The sequence below is a fragment of the Hetaerina americana genome, unplaced genomic scaffold (genome assembly GCF_022747635.1).
Source record: "Hetaerina americana unplaced genomic scaffold, ioHetAmer1.1.p SCAF_44, whole genome shotgun sequence".
NCBI classification, from domain to species: domain Eukaryota; kingdom Metazoa; phylum Arthropoda; class Insecta; order Odonata; family Calopterygidae; genus Hetaerina; species Hetaerina americana.
Genome location: NW_027287030.1, coordinates 428483 through 444043, shown reverse-complemented (window position 1 = coordinate 444043; position 15561 = coordinate 428483). Strand labels below are relative to the sequence as shown.

The 15561-nt window shown below is 42.2% G+C and overlaps 2 protein-coding genes across 2 annotated transcripts in view; one reads left to right on the top strand and one right to left on the bottom strand.

Annotated features, from left to right (window-relative positions):
- Window positions 1–15561, bottom strand: part of LOC139692903 (RNA helicase aquarius) — a 134172-nt gene that overhangs the window by 40372 nt on the left and 78239 nt on the right. The window lies entirely within an intron of this gene.
- The window catches only part of LOC139692905 (probable G-protein coupled receptor Mth-like 3), a 71694-nt gene that overhangs the window by 352 nt on the left and 55781 nt on the right, over window positions 1–15561 (top strand). The window lies entirely within an intron of this gene.

The following is a 15561-nucleotide window of genomic DNA, read 5'->3' as shown; positions in this document are numbered from 1 at the left end:
ACCGTGTTCGGGAAAGGGGGCGGGACATGGTACGTTGGCAGTGGGGGAAACGGCCGAGACCACGTGCGTCATTGGAGATAGCAAGGGGGGTATATGGGTGGGATGCCCAGGGAACCAAGATTTCATGTTCCATTCGGCGGACGGCGTGTTCAACTTGAGAAGATCTCCAAGTGGCACCCCAACACTGAAATATCCTGCCGCATCCGGAATTCGAACCTTCGGGGTGGGATGCCAGTATTCTAGCCACGTCAACAACCATTATAACAGCATTCTGTTCCATCGCAAATGTTTTTGGCATAATCGTTTTGGCGCGTGGCACGAGAAAATCCCACACTTTTCACCTTGGCATAATTTTACAGGAAGTAATTACAAGGGAATCACTTGAAATAGTACAGAAAATGTAATCTGGAGCACTCCAACGTTCGGTAGCACCGTGCACCATCATTAAAGACCTCATAACAAATGCACATTTTAACTGCTAATTACGAACTGGAATTATATCAAAGGTGGCAAACACAAAACACCAAGCGAAATGCCATTCATCTTTTCTCGATCCTTCTCTATTAATAAGCGATTGATTACTTAAAACAACGTTGATTCGATGAAAATCAGCGCCGAGAAAATCTTCAAAAAAAAAGACATCCTAGTGCTTCCCCATGATATATGGTTCACTGCAGAAGGCATATGCGTTTGTGAACTTCCATCCAAACGTCGAAAGATAAAGGAGGGGAATATCGCATTTCATTTATCATCAAGACCCGTGTTTCGGGGCGACAAAACGTTATCAACTGATGTCGTCATTAACCTAGATGGCTGACGTTTAAACGCCCAAACATACATCGTGTGTACAACAATTGTTTTTATTCAATTTCGGCTGTTTTTTATATTTCCAAATTTTTCGAGACATTTCAAACTTGAAGTTTATTTGAAACCCACTTTTGCGATTTTTCGAAGGAAGAACGGTAGATTTTAAATGGCCAAGTTTGGAAAAAACGGCGGGAGATTGTCACTCATTCATTATTTTCGCGTAAAAAAAAAGAATTGGTTTTTGCATGCACTCGAATGAAATAACACCCCGCGCGCGGCACTAATAATCTACGGATCGCTCAGCCCGGACGAGAGTACACACTGTTATCGACGGGAGGGAGTGTGAAATCTAAGCCAATTCGAGACGACGTAATTTTTTTGATAGTGACCTACTTCGTTTAAACCTCGTTTCCTGGGGAGAGTCCCTTCCCCACACGCGGGACGGGAGCGTGGATTGTCAACACGGTTTAACCGGCCCTAGTGCCATGTCCGAATCAAATGGCGGTGCATGTTTTTTTTTGGAAAGAACGTATTTCGCACTTTCAACCAAATGTCACACGGCACCGGTTAATGCGGGGTGAAAACGCGGCGAGAGGTGAGAATCGAACGCGGGGTGAATAAACGCAACCAGGGCTGTTTTCGAAAATAAATTAACTCGGGAGTGATTTAACGAATTGAAGGAATCGGAAAAAAACTACCTCCCGACTTACGAATCACAACTGCAGCAATGACCAATGAAAACGACAGGGGAGAACACTTAACACAAATGTAGACACACCAATTACGATTATTTCTCAGTGTTTTCTTCTACGTATATCGATGGAAACTTCAGGGAAGGATAATTAACATAAATGTCGACACAACAAGTATAATTACGAGAAAATTATTTCCAAGAGAAATTTCTATTTAAGAGAAAACATTATTTCTTAAACGTTTTCTCTCATATCGATTTCAGTCCAAGATAAGAGTTAATTATCAAGGGAATTCTTTGAGTGACGTTCAGTAAAACCGGTTACTTCGTGGCTCTATTCTCAGCTTCATTCACCGTAATATTCTCAACCCATGAACATTTCCTTGAAGAAACAAACCTATCTACACCAGAAGGATGAATTTTGTCATTTAGAATGGGGAAGGGAATAGAATGAAGTGAAGCTAGAAGGTCGCCATAGTCTAGTTGCATAATCTCACTTCTGCGTCCAAACGAGTCAAAAGCATAATCGAGTGTTAAGCATAATCGAGTCTCAAGCACGCCTAAGTCTAAGTTACAACAAGACTATATAGCAAATTAGATATACTTTTATGATGTTAGCGATTTATATAATAATTTGATTGAGGTGTTGTGTAAAATTGTATGCAACGCCTTAGTTTTGATATTTTTTTCTTGTTGATTTGGGAAACTGATTTTAATGAGATGGGGATTTTCTTTTTTTTGTGTTAGAGATAGGTGTTTGGAAGTTTCCTATGATTGTATTTTTTTCTGAAAGATTTTATCTATAATCTTTAGTGATATTGATTGGATTTGAGATGTCATGTTATTTTTCCAAGGCATGTTTGCTTGTAATACTTGGGACATGTGTGCCACCTGACAGTGTCTATCTGCACATGCGAATTTTAATAATAGTAATAATAATACAAAAGATCTGAACCGCGACTTTTAATTATATACAAGAGAGCAACTGTAATTAGCAGTAATATTTCGATTGGGTTTAGAGTTTTTCATTGACCCAAGGACTTCAGCACTTCTAAGCCTCGCGTACCACTACACAAAATATCCCAAGACCAAACGGTACATTAACATATGTTTAAGCATAAAACATTTACAAAACTTTCACTTCATTCCGTCCTAAATACCTTAACTTGTCCGCCAATGCCTCGCTTACCAAACACTCACGTGCGTTCTATCACAGCAGTGCGTATTCGTTGCTACCAAAAGATAACACTCCCTCTCAATATTCCCTCCATCCTATTTTTCTGACGTCGGCGAATATCTCTCTACCATTTCGGACAATACATGCCATTAATTTCCCCTCCATCCATTTCATTTTTACAATCTTCACATACCCATATCCCAAAAACCTCTAATCTAAGCCTCCCTCACCCTCTTGCCTCATCGGCCACGTTTCCGAGCCAAAAACCAACATCTAAAATATATCTACGAGGTACACGGCAAGCCACCACCAACGTGAGTGACAGGGGATGATCACAAATCAGACGACTTTTGACACAAATTACTTTTCTCCCTTAGTCCACTTGAACAAAGTTATTCTGATACCTTATCTTTCGCGGAAAAATTGACATTTTAAATCTATCTGTTCTACCGTCAATCTCTCTATTTTTTACTTACATGATCTTTCGTACCGTGGTATGATAGGGCTCATAATACATTTTTAACATCATCGCTAAAAAGAGACATCCTTCCAAATTATGAAAGAGATTTAAGAGATCTCCAAATTTTAACCTTCGCTCCGGGAGTGTTTCACAACTTGTTTTCTATAATAATTTTGATACGCTAATCAGTTTATCATAACAACCTATGAAGCTATACGCGATCCAAATCGGCAATCCATCCAACTTCACGAGGATACCATTTACTAGCAGCATACTCTAAATGATTCTTAATCACCGATAAATGCAGTTTCTCTTTAACCTTCTATAAACGTTTTCCCAATACTCTTTTAATAAATCCTAATTTTTTGTTAGCTTGTCCACATGTTCCCCTCTCATGTTTCACACAGGAGAGGTCGGGAGTAAGAGTAATGCCCAAGTAATTATCAGTCTACCTTTTATCATATTATATCAAATTCTCGTTACATATTTTTACAGCGACACCCTGGTAACCATTGCAAATATTACGAATATGGCTCAAATGTGATGGTTATTCTATTCAATGAGAAAGGGAACAGGTTCAGCAAATACGAGGGTCATCCGGAAAGTAGTACCCGTTCGTGAAATAAAGACACAAAAGTAAATATTAACAAACATAAAAAATTTTATTTGAAAGAGGATACTTTAAACTACTTCTCAACATAATCTCCAAGCAAATTAAGGCATTTGTCATAACGTGTGACAAGTTTCTGTATTCCTGCTGCATAGTCCTTCGCCGCCAGCTCATTGAGATACGCGAGGGACCCATCTTGCTCAAATTTTTGCATAATGCAGATGGTGTTTAACAATTTCATGAACAATTGTTCGAGAAACATTGGGAAAATGCTCACAGATGTCATCAATTGTGACGCGCCGATCGTTCCTCACGAATTCGTCAACTGAGCTCACCAGTTGGTCTGTAATGACAGACGGTCTCTCCGAACGCTCATCGTCGTGTGTGTTCCCCCTCCCCATGTTGAAGTTGCGACACCACCGCCGAACAGATGACTCGTCCATTGCATTGTCTCCATACACCTCCTTTAATTGGCGATGAATATCACATGGGCGAACGTTTCTTGCATTGAGGAATTTAATCACTGCCCTCACTTCACAACTGGCGGCGTTCTCAATTTTTTTAAACATTGTAAACAATCACAGAAACAACACAGGCAATGCTAGCGTCACGCAACTTGGCTCAGAGAAGGCAGACAAGCCACTGAAGCTATCTGACCTCGTCCAGCGGCTACTCGCGTCGTCAGCACTTCATGCGGCACGAACGGGTACTACTTTCCGGATGACCCTCGTATATTCGGTCGAAAGTAAATAGTATATCTACATCTACATAATGCCCCGCAAGCTGCCGCAAGGGCGTGTAGCGGGGGGTGTTAGGTCACCACCCGTAAAAGAGAACAAAACCACACGCAAAATCAACACATCCATGCAAATCTACATCCACAGTGGCGTAAACGATATATTCGGTCACTAGTTACGTATTTCTCAGGGAAATACTGACTAAGCATGATTTTTCGGAAAACATATCAGAAGGTTCTTTGTTGTTCTATTGATTATATCAATCGTGCGTACTTATGTCTACACGCACATAGCGAGGACATGTGAGCAATCTTTGGGGAGGGGGATGGGGGCGGCACACCCACTAGTTCAACAGCTTACTCATTGCAATTCATGCATTGTGTCCGCCTGGAAAGCAGGAGGGCGCGTTCTCCCGCTTCAATGCGCACCGAACTCTCATTATTCGCACTTGAAGCAATTTCCTACGGCACCGAACCAGACCATGAATATGATTTTCTCCTTTGTCTTGTGCCGCGTCCTCCTCCCCAATCAGCGAGACGTGATTCGAATTATCAAAAAAAACCATCACACTAACCACGCGGATTGCTGAAAATATCTTTTTAGAATCAAATAACCAATAAAGCCTTTTTTGCTGTAAATATACCAACCTGGACCGTTCGATATGATGAAATTATCGAAATAATTTCGACATTTTTATATCGACCAGGTTGAAATGGGTATATTTCCCGGAGCTGACGAATCGAAGTTCAAAAATTAACTTCGATATAATGCCTTGCCGAAGTTCATAATGGCGAAAATATTTTCGATATTTCTTAATGCCCCCGATACAGTCAATATTACTAAGCATATCTATGGCCACCGTGACTTTCTTATTACTCCTTTTTACATCTTAATTGAACAATGAGTTCCCTCAGCTCAGGTCCGAGTATTTGTAAATGACCATTCCTTCTGCTCCTTTCATATTAATATGTCTTCCTAAGATTTAAAACAGAGAGAAATTGATGAAGTGGCCGATTTACCCAATGCTTATTTCATTTACTGACATCCGTACTGAAATAAGGATGTTCCCGAAGTTGGATGCAGACTAAGTACTAAGTCTCGGATGAAATTTCTGTACAGGATCCATCTCTTCTTTCGACTTCCGATCTTTGCGAATGCGCACAGCTTTTCAGCGTTTCCCGCCGAAGTTGGTGCTTAATCGAAAAGAATTTTGGTAGATGCATTGTCAGATTCCATCCACAATTTTGACAGGCTATTGGCTGTGGCATTAGGGAATTTGTTAAATGCCAAAATTAAACATACGAAAAATAGGATATCAGGGCAAGGAATTCGATTCGCAGGAGAACGTCACAGGAAGGTGCTGGCTGGTTTCTTTGAAGATGCTTCGCATTGATCAGCCGAATCAAAGCATTGACAATAAAAGAAGTGATTTCCTCAATTGTGAACTGTCAGATATTTCAATCATCGTGATCCTTTTTCGTCCAAGAGCTTATTTTCACCAACAGATCACGAAAACTAGTTTATTACAAAAATGATGCGGCCACAAGCCCCAGGTCCAGCCATATGGCTAGTATATTGAAACAACCCCGCTCATTTGTTACAGTAAATGGCATTCAAGAATCGGTAAGAAAATAGAAATTATGGTACTTGTTTCTCCTTTCAATTCTGAACATCGAATTCAACTGATTTATCTACTACGGCTTATTCATCTAAATGGTACCCCTAGAGCTACCGCTAGGGTGTACGGCAGGGGGTCATAACACACTGGTTAGGATTACAATTAAACAATCAAGTTTTTTATCAATTGGTAGTTATTATATATATATATATATATATATATATATATATATATATATATATATATATATATGTGTATGTATGTATGTATGTATATGTATATAAATAACATGTATATATATATATATATATATATATATATATATATATATAACATATATATAGCAACCCTCGTATATACGTATATAAAACCCATAAACATAGTAATTAATCGTAACTTCGTTAGAGTTCACCCAGTACTAAGCCCGACGGCTTCTGAAATTCACGCATCAGCGTAGGTGGGCCAGTTCCTTTCCCTATGCCGGTTATGGTTTCCCAGTGTCGCGAGGGACATAGGTGGGGAACGACGGGTCGATAAAGTATGAAGTCATATCTTACTCTTTAAATACATTTATTGTCGAGACACCCACACGACATACAATAAGAACAGTAAAACCCTTGCATGACTTATAACAATTCACGTACACTCACGGAATAAGTCAGTAAACCTTGCTTGGTCTTCACGGTCGCTGGCCGGTCGCACTGGTAGCACGCCCTAATCAACGAACGGTCGCTGGCCGGTCGCACTGGTAGCACGCCCAAATCAACGATCGGTCGCCGGCCGGTCGCACTGGTAGCACGCCCTAGTCAACGATCGGTCGCCGGCCGGTCGCACTGGTAGCACGACCTAACTAACGATCCTATGCGAGGCAAGACACAAGACTCAAGACTACCCTCCCTTAGGCATGGGGCCCTCCTTATATACCGTCCTTAGCAGGTGCGGTACTCGTTATTCATCCTTAAGGAGTGACGTCGAGGCGAGTCCGGCCTTGACCATTGCCCTGTGAGGGTGCATGAGGGTTAGGGTCCCGTGGCCCCCCGTAGGCCGGATGCTGCACGTGCGATATGTCCTTGCGACATCACCCCGGTTTTCAAAGAGACATGGCAACACTAATCATAATACAGGATACTATACAGAACAGAATACAGACCAATGAACATGAATGCAAAAAAAAAAAAAATACATACATATATATAACATTCAATAAGGACAGACCCACTTGCTGGGGTGCAAATACAGATATTTTTACAAAAAGAGGGAACAAGGGTGCCTACATCTATTATACAGGAAATTTAGGTGCATGGATTGCATGTGAAGAGTCTTGCGCGACGTTACCGACACGGGGGGGGGTAATGAGTGTCACCGTGTGCTGAACACCCGGATGCCAATATAATGGTCCCATGCCCTGAGATATCAGAAACACTATATTTATCGGGACATTGGAAAGTTCACTTCGTAACCTTGCTTACGCTATTCGCCGGGGTGCTCGCCTTTCACGTGCACAGCAAAAGGAGGAATTGCTAACCTAAGTTAACAATGTTGCTTTATTTTGGTGGTGACACCGAGAAACACCGCGATGTTGCATGAGTTGGCGCTAAAGGTTTAGGATAGGATAGGCGGGAGGACAGATCAGGGTAATGCCGTTTGAGAACTGCAAAGAGTATTCAGCCGGTAGGCGAACAAATCGTTCACGATTTGCGGCCACACCTGAGTAAGGTGAGTCGGAATGCATTATTATGGCCTGCTGTGAGCCGTTTGCACGTGTCGGGAACGATGACCAAGAGTTCAATTCTTCCCGGCTGGCGTAACACTCTCGTTTGGGCCACATCGTAGAGGGAGATATCACCCCCGCTAGTGAACCCAATGAAAAATAAGTACGACGGCAGTCTCTTGGCGACGTCTCTCGCACTGTCCCTTAGACGTTTAGGAGGGAGAATGGCCGGGGTTAATTTACCAATCTCAGCCAACTCGCTGATATTTCTCAGTGGTGGTCCATCACCATGAATTTCACGGATAAGACGTGAAATTGCGAGGAAGGTGGCGTGCAGAAGGCTAACAATTTATTGGCGGAGTTTTATTTGTGTGATAGCGTGAGCAAGGGCATTATTATTTTATTCAGAAGATGATTTTAGGGCTTGAGGAGCTTTTAAGGTTGCGTTAACATGATATCTTGTCTCTGTGTGTGGCTAAGGCATTAGGGAGAAAGGTATATCTGGCATCGAGGGGACGTTCAGTTTCGCTGGCCAATCTAGAAATCTGCTTCGACAGCGATTTAATTTGATCGTCGGCGGCTGTACCCGTAAGTAATGCAATCCATAATCTAAAATATAAATAAACCTCAGAAAGTCTTAACCTATAAATTTTCTTCCACACAAGGGAAAGTTCGTGCTTCAACCATCGTTCGTATTCACTAGGAATGTTCCACCATGTTGAAGATGTATTAAACTTCACCCGACAGGTCACTTGTACACTTAAGTCAGCGAAGACACGCGTTTGAGCCTCCACTGCACTGGCGGCTTCATAAATTTGTGGAATGCACAATCCATCCGCCGGTAGCAAGGTGAAGCTGTTTCTTGGTGTAAATAACAGTTAAGTTCTCACTGAGTTCACTAATAGCACTGAGTTCCACACATACACAGCCGATCGATTTTCGGGATCTTGTATCCTTCTATTGTCTTTACAAGAACCATATTCACATAAACCTTATCTTTACTAATTACTAACATATTTTACCAAACAGAAGGCGCCATGGAGGGCTTCGTGGTATGGAGGAATAATTTTCAAATGGACAATATTCCTCAGGGGTTGTGACAGATAGAGTCTATCCTATGCCTTTTCTCGTCAATTGGGTCAGTGGCGCTGAAATTCGTGCGAAATAAGGGATGAACTTGCGGTAATAGCCAACTAATCCTAGGAACGACTGTACCTGTGTGACGTTAGTTGGGATAGGAAATCTCTTAATAGCACTAACCTTGTCGTCATCAGGCTGAAGGCCGTCTGATGAAATAATATGTCCCAGGAATTTAACTCGTTTTTGGAAAAAACTACATTTTTCAGGTTTTAGCTTAAGGCCGGCGTTTCGCAATCTGCAAAAAATCTCGCGAAGGCCAGAGATATGATCGTCCAAGGTTGCGTCATACCGTAGTATGTCATCTAAATAGAAAATGCATCCCTTATTAACCATTCCTTGCATTACCTGTGTCATCAAACGCATAAAGGTAGAGGGGGCGTTACAGAGACCAAAGCTCATTCTGTTGCACTGATAGTGCCCTGTGGGAGTGCTAAAGGCGGTGTATTCTTTGCAATTCTCATCCACTTCCACTTGCCAATATCCGCTGCATAAATCAAGAGAACTGAAATATTGGGCTCCGCCTAATTGGTCGAAGGTCTCATCCATGTTGGGCAACGGAAAAACTTCCTTTTTCGTCACATTATTGAGGGCTCTATAATCAATGCATGGTCTATACTGCAAGGGTTTCCCTTCCACGGGTTTCTTTTTTACAAGTATGAGTGGAGCAGACCAAGGACTTGAGGATGGCGAAATGACACCTTGTTCCAACATTTCTTGAATTGCCTTATCTAAATTATCTCTTTGGGCATGTGGGACGCGGTAGGGTGCCCTTTTAATTGGGCTGGCCTGGCCTACATCAATGGTGTGTTTAATCACATCAGTACGGCCTAATTTAATGTCCCCGTGGACAAATATATCCGAAAATTCACTTAAAAGTTTCTTTAAAGGTTCGAGGGCATTGGGATGCACAGAGCTTAGTTCAAACAAGGAAGTCAATTCACCGTCCTTGGGCGATTCTGGCCATATTTCAACATCGCTTGACTCCACTATATTAACAATGGGAATGTCTGTACTTTTTTTATGAATTTCATATTCTATGTGGGTACCTCGTTTTAGTGCCTGGATGTCATTACTAGGATTAGAAAGGAGCAGAGGGACTGAACCATCATCACCAACGGAGGCGAGAATCGGTAAAATACATACATCATGGAACCCTTCAAAAATTGAAATCTCTTTGCCTGAGAAATTGGAACATTGAACTTGTACTAACACAATTGAATGAGGAGGTACTTTAATTGCTCTTAAGGTAGTGGCTCTTTGGGTCTCAAAATCTTGCGTATAGGAATCTTGCTCATCTATCCCGCGATTTCGCCCATCGCTCTCTAGCGTACAGGAAATCCTATCATCTGTCCCGCTAAGGCGCTCTTCTTCCACTACAATCGAACCCTTTTCTAAGTCTAGTGTGCACGAAAGACCCTCAGGTGCCCCACTAAACAGATCTGTTTGGACATCCCTTAATTGTGGCGTACAGGAAACCCTATCATCTGTCCCGCCGTCGCCAGTGATTCCATTTATGTCGCCATCAGTGTTCCTTTCGGAAGCGTCCAAGACACGCACTGAGGCTTCTAATTTGTCCTCACTGAACCCCTCTTCAATAGGTCCTAACAGATCGACAATTACAGTCGCGGTACCTTCTTCGCTTTTAACGCTATCCTCATTACCTTTTGCTTCCAATAAATTAAAATCTACATCAGGCAAAGTCGAACTACATGGGTTAAAATTAAAATTATTTTGTGTTAGGGGTTCTGATTCACTAAAAGAGATTAGATCATCGGTTACAATTGGAAAGACCGTTGATTTTTTGTTATTGGATTCAAGCCTAGTTTCATGACCGTCGCAAACCTTTAGTTTCCGATTTTCCAACGATATGCTACTTCCATATCGCACCATAAAATCCAATCCAAGTATGCCATCATAGTCAGGGGAATTCCCATCTATTATCAAAGCGTCATGGGGGTATAATTTATCATCAATTTCGAATGGCACTTGGCATTGCCCGATAATTTTCAGCGGATGCCCGGAGGCACTTCTTACAGGTGTGTCATATCGCGAAATTTTGAGGTGGTCAAAGGGGAACCATTTCCGATGAACAATTGTTACTGCAGCACCGGTATCGACAAGAAATTTATGCAGTACTCCTAATATCCTAACGGAAACTGTCATTCCTGCTTCTGGCGTCACGGCCAGTACTAACTCGTTCCCGACCTGTGGGTCGGGTTCTACACGTTTCCCGAATGCTTATTTAAGGCATGATTACGGCAATTAATTGGAAGATGTCCTGTCTGATTACATACACCGCATCTTATCAAGGGGCAGTCCCTGGATGCGTGAGTTTCCTCGCCACAATTAAAGCATTTCCGTGTCTTGTCGCGGCAGTTTCTAGCGATGTGTCCAACTTTTTTACAGTAATAGCACTTGCGGGCATCAATAGGGGGCCGTGGATCGGGGGTATTCTGACGCTGCAGTCTGGGAGCTTGGAATGTGGTTGGCTGCATAGCATAGATGCTATTAGGATAACCGCCATCTCCGTGGGTGACTTGGGGTGGGAGACCATAATTTGCGGGGTAGGGGTACATTCCAAAATTTTGAGGGGGAAGAGCTTGAGCTTGACGTGCACGGTAATCACGTAAACTCGGGTTTGTCGCGCAGTAGCTTAAATGCTCTGGGTGGTGATGGGAAAAGAAGTTTGATTGTGGGTGTGGGATTGCGCTCATGTTGTGCAGACTGGAAGGAGGAGACTCTCTTACAGAATGGGCTAGCAAATTCACGTCCTTATTCATGGATGAATAATTCCTTGCGTTAGCCTCTTCTAAACGCGCGAATTCTTCGGCTTCTAATACATTTCTCGGATTTCGCACGGAGACAAAACGGCCAATCTCCGCTCTAAGACCTGCCAGAAATTGGGTCAGAAGTCTCTCTTCAATCATTACCTTTATTGCCTCGGAGTCGGGTTCATTAAATGACGAACGAAGTTTCCTTGCAATCCCCCTTAACCGGGTGGAATAGTCGCAAACAGATTCTAAGGGCATTTGCAAGCAACTAGTGAACATTTTTTCTAGTGAAACCTTGGAAATTTTAGGAGTAAAACGTTCCTTCATATATCTTGAAAAGTTTTCATATGATTCAATGACATGGGGATTATAGTTAGCAAATTCGGCGGCCGTTCCACTTAGACGTAGGCGGGCTGCACCTAGTGTTTGGGACTCGTTCCAATAGCTAAAATGACTCACTATCCTAATCCGTTCTAAGAAGGTATCTATTGTAGTGTCGTCTTCTCCACTAAAGCAGGGGATCAATGAAATTTGAGAGCCGAATATATTAGATGGGGGAATTGGGTTGGGGGGTGCCGGTTCCGATCCCAAAAGGCCGTCAATACTATTTACAGAAGGTGTAAAATCCATAACATTTACGGGAGGCGGGGGAGTCAGTTCCCATCGAAGGGGAAAGGAGCGGGACGCATCCACGATTGACGACTCCATGGCTACAGAGATATATTACAAATGCTTAATAAAATATCAACCCGTCGCGGTCCGCGGTCAATGCCAGGGAGAACCGTTCTAGAGGAAACCCATTTCCAAGGAAATGGAAAACGGTTCTCGAATCACGAAAAGAACGTATCTTAAATTTTTATATACCCTATTCCTTATTATTCCTTTTACTCTGGTGCTCTCGGACATTGACAGAGACCCCACACACCTGACACCAATATGTCGCGAGGGGCATAGGTGGGGAACGACGGGTCGATAAAGTATGAAGTCATATCTTACTCTTTAAATACATTTATTGTCGAGACACCCACACGACATACAATAAGAACAGTAAAACCCTTGCATGACTTATAACAATTCACGTACACTCACGGAATAAGTCAGTAAACCTTGCTTGGTCTTCACGGTCGCTGGCCGGTCGCACTGGTAGCACGCCCTAGTCAACGATCCTCTACACGGTCGCCGGCCGGTCGCACTGGTAGCACGACCTAACTAACGATCCTATGCGAGGCAAGACACAAGACTCAAGACTACCCTCCCTTAGGCATGGGGCCCTCCTTATATACCGTCCTTAGCAGGTGCGGTACTCGTTATTCATCCTTAAGGAGTGACGTCGAGGCGAGTCCGGCCTTGACCATTGCCCTGTGAGGGTGCATGAGGGTTAGGGTCCCGTGGCCCCCCGTAGGCCGGATGCTGCACGTGCGATATGTCCTTGCGACACCAGGAAGACCTGGTACTCGAAAAACTACATAGCTTGGGTGGAGCTGCAGGTGCTCACCCAGAGAGGCTTGCTTGAGGAATCGAACCCGGACCCTCCATTCAGTAGGCCAATGCTCTACCCCTGGACTACCGTGTACGAGAGGAGCTGCTGGTAACTAGGACAATGACTACAGCTAGATGAGATTATTACAACATAAGAGGTTACGTAGAATGGAAAAAGAAAAATAATTTTCCCACCTTGCGCGGTCTAATAGTGTTATTATGCTCCCTTTTCGTTCGTGGGAAAAAATGTCATCTTAAGTCTATCTGCTCTACACTTGATCTTTCTAATTATATTGACATAATCCATAGACACCCTTTCTAAACGATACGATTTTAAATATCCTGAATTAAACGTCGAAATAATAGCGTAAATCTGCCTTGGCGCGCACAACTCATAAGTCCTTCCAAACACAAAGTTTTGAAGATAGAAATCACACTCAAATAGCACGCTGCATCCAAGGACTTCGGCACATTTATATAGTATTTCCGAAGAAACGAATTTTTCTTGAATCATTTTAAGCGGAAGCACCAAAAAGAGAATGGAATGACCTTCCCAATGGCCACGGTCTACTTCCTTTTCCTCTACGTGAATTGAGGGTGAGACTACTGCCATCCTGGAATACTGGAATATATTAGGGCGCTGATGAAGGTGGGCAGGTAATGAACACTCGCATAGCAGCCAATTATGGACAGGAAACGAAAACATAATCACGCTTAGATGAGTACCCGACCGACATGTGGTTCTCACGTATGAGAATCGCCATTGTTGGATCCTAATTGAAAGTCACGTTCCAATCTCAAAGAATAAAAAAAATAATATCATTCTCTCTTAATTCTCGGATACTAAAAAAAACACGCACTTCGTTTACATGCTAAATAAAAACATTAAATGCTTACACTTAAAAAATAATAAATTAAAGGGATTATTATCATCCTGAACAATCTGTAGTATGTTTAAGGATCAATTTTGTGGGTTATCTTGAAAGATGAAATGTATCGAAACACAAAAAAAAAGATCTAATAAATCATGCGTGCTTCGATCCCTGAAAGAAGCGTTTGCGTTCTGTACTAAATGAAATTAAGCGCGAATTTTCCTTCAAAATACAGTAGAGAAAATCTCTATCCTATTTATGAGTTTTGATATTAGTACGAAAACTTCAACGAAATACGAGGTGTTTAAAAACTAACGGGAATTAAGTAATTTCGCATTGGCACCATAAGTTTTCTCTACAATGCCAAACAATTCATAAAGAGTACTAAATTGTAGTTCAATGCCATTTGCGTGAAGCAATACAAATAACCGTCCGTACTGGTGGCGAAACAGTTCATGACTTTTGCAACAAGATAATGCTTCTATACTTTACTCCTCTGCTTGTTCGTGAATTTGTTTGACCAAAAACAGTACTGCAATGATGCCCCAGCCTTCATTTTTGTCAGACTTGTCCCAATGTGACTTTTTTCTGTTTCTAAAAATAAAGAGAAGATAAAAGGGGCGTCGTTTTACAAGCACAGATTGGTTTAATCAGGCATCGGTGAGAGAGCTAAAAGCTACACCAAATATCGGGTTACAGAAGTGTTATAAGGGTTAGGAAAAGCGCTGGGATAAGTGTATAACATCTAATGGGGACTACTTCGCATGGGATAACATTGACAATACAGATGAACAATAAAATCCTTCTCAAGAAACTCAAATTCCCATCTTCAATTGAACACACCTAGTACGAAGGTACGAAATTCCAACTTCAGAATGACAATCAATCAGCTTGGAGCCTGTAAAACCCTATACAACTGTTCATCAAACTGCAATCATAACCACCACAATATCTCCAAGTAATACTCAAGATTGTATTCATCATGCAGTAGCGGACTGAATATTGAAGAACATCCCTACATCTCAACTATTCTGGTCACTTATTTCAATTACACGGAAAATTTTACTGTAGAGCATATTTGGAGTACGTTTTACATGTCCTGATACCCGCTCCATACTGGAGACGGCCCGGGTTCGATTTCCGGGCACATCTCTCTGGACACCCTCGGCTCCATTCAAGCTGTGTGATATTTCGGGTGCCAGATCTTCATGGGAAACCATAGCCGGCCCAGAGAAAGGAACTGGCTACCCTGAAGTGTGAATTTCAAATACCGCTTAGTATTAAGTAATTTACATACGTGACCTATCAAACCAATCTCCTGGTTGATCGTTGTGGTTGTATTTGAATATGTTTTATACATTTAAAAATATGCAGATTATCCACATTGCCCAGGTCGGTAGGTGTGCTGGTAAGGTGTCCCGATTTTCCAAACCAGTAAGAAAAAAATGATCTAGAATAAATTGACAAAGAGGCGCGAGAAAATAGAAA